The sequence below is a fragment of the Heptranchias perlo genome, chromosome 7 (genome assembly GCF_035084215.1).
Source record: "Heptranchias perlo isolate sHepPer1 chromosome 7, sHepPer1.hap1, whole genome shotgun sequence".
NCBI classification, from domain to species: Eukaryota; Metazoa; Chordata; class Chondrichthyes; order Hexanchiformes; family Hexanchidae; genus Heptranchias; species Heptranchias perlo.
In genome coordinates, this window is record NC_090331.1 from 16,944,166 (window position 1) to 16,946,667 (window position 2,502).

Below are 2,502 nucleotides of genomic sequence, written 5' to 3' on the forward strand. Positions count from 1 at the left end.
CATCCTGGATCACAATGTCTTCACCTTCGATAACCAGTTCTTTACCCAAACACACGGAACAGCCATGGGGACCAAATTCGCACCCCAATACGCCAACATTTTCATGCACAAGTTCGAGCACGACTTCTTCACTGCACAGGACCTCCAACCAACGCTATACACCAGGTACATCAACGACATTTTCTTCCTATGGACCCACGATGAAGAATCACTGAAGAGACTACACGATAACATCAACAAGTTCCATCCCACCATCAAACTCACCATGGACTACTCCTCAGAATCGGTTTCTTTCTTGGACACACGAGTCTCCATCAAAGACGGGCACCTCAGCACCTCACTCTACCGCAAGCCCACGGACAACCTCACGATGCTCCACTTTTCCAGCTTCCACCCTAACCACGTCAAAGAGGCCATCCCCTACGGACAGGCCCTGCGAATACACAGGGTCTGCTCAGACCAAGAGGAACGCGATGAACACCTACACACGCTGAAAGACGCCCTCGGAAGAACGGGATATGACGCTCGACTCGTCGATCGACAGTTCCGATGGGCCACAGCGAAAAATCGCATAGACCTCCTCAGAAGACAAACACGGGACGCAACCAACAGAGTACCCTTCGTCGTCCAGTACTTCCCCGGAGCGGAGAAACTACGCCATGTTCTCCGCAGCCTTCAACATGTCATCGATGATGACGAACACCTCGCTAAGGCCATCCCCACACCTCCACTACTCGCCTTCAAACAGCCACCTAACCTCAAACAGACCATCGTTCGCAGCAAATTACCCAGCTTTCAGGAGAACAGCATCCACGACACCACACAACCCTGCCACGGCAACCTCTGCAAGACATGCCAGATCATCGATACAGATACCACCATCACACGAGAGGACACCACCCACCAGGTAGATGGTTCATACTCCTGTGACTCGGCCAACGTTGTCTACCTCATACGTTGCAGGAAAGGATGCCCCGGAGCATGATACATTGGCGAGACCATGCAGACACTGCGACAACGGATGAACGGACACCGCCGCACAATCGCCAGACAGGGAACACTTCAGCAGTCAAGGACATTCAGCCACCGATCTTCGGGTAAGCGTTCTCCAAGGCGGCCTTCGAGATACACGACAACGCAAAATCGTCGAGCAGAAATTGATAGCCAAGTTCCGCACCCATGAGGACGGCCTCAACCGGGATCTTGGGTTCATGTCACACTACACGTAACCCCACCAGCGAAAAAAGAGTTATCTGTTTTTAATACAACGGGTCATTCTCTCTCTTTCTCTTCCTTTCGGATGTTTCTCTCTCTCTCTGTCTCTCTCTCTATCTTTGGGTTCGGACCGTTTGTATATTCAGTAGTCCTGTATGTAATGTGTCTCTGTCTGATTGCCTTGACAACAGGCAGTTGGAAAGATTATCTGTAATCACCAGGCATTGTTCTCTGACTATATATGTGGTAACCTTCATGGAATCCCACACTCACCTGACGAAAGAGAAGGCCTCCGAAAGCTTGTGATTTTCAAATAAAACTGTTGGACTATAACCTGGTGTTGTAAGATTCCTTACATTTGTCCACCCCAGTCCATCACCGGCATCTCCACATCATTATCCCATTGAAGTCGGCCTTACCCAAGTCTAGAATCTTAGCAGCTGATTCACTTTTTTCCCTTTCAAACACTACATTGAACTCGATCATGTTATGATCGCTATTGGATAGATGTTCACGCACAGTTAAGCTGTTAACAAAATCTGGTTCATTACTTATTACTAAATCTAGTATGGCTTGCCTCCTTGTTGCCTCCAGGACATACTGCTGTAGAAAACTATCTCGGACACACTCAAGAAATTCACCACCTTTCTGACATTTGCTAGTCTGCTTTTCCCAATCTCGGTGAAGGTTAAAGTCCCCCATTAAGACCGCTATGCCTTTCTTACACGCTTGTCTAATCTCTGCATTTATACAACATTGCACTTCAGAGCAGCTGCCAGGTGTCCTATACACAACTCCCACTATAGTCTTAGATCCTTTCCTATTTCTCAATTCAACCCATAAAGTCTCTGTTGGCTGCTTACCTCTCGTTATATCCTCCTTTATCATTGAAGTGATTTAATCTCTAATCATTAAGGCTGCTTCTCCCCCTCTTCCATTTTCCCTGTCTCTCCTGTAGACCTTATAACCCGGTATATTTAGTTCCCAATCCTGACCATCCTGCAGCCATGTCTCAGTAATAACTATCATGTCATACCCTCCAATTTGAATTTGAACCTGTAGTTCATTTAATTTATTCCTTATACTTGGTGCATTTGTATATAGAACTCTTAGTTGGGCCACACACCCTAGCCTGACCTTCAGCTTTGATGCTGGGTTAATCACCTTACACCTTCTAGTTTTCACTTTATCTGTAGTGCCTAAAGTACACTTTCTTTCTGCTGCTCCACGCTTTTCCCTTTCACTTGTTCTTGAACAACTGTTTGCACTATTTGTATTGAAAATTTC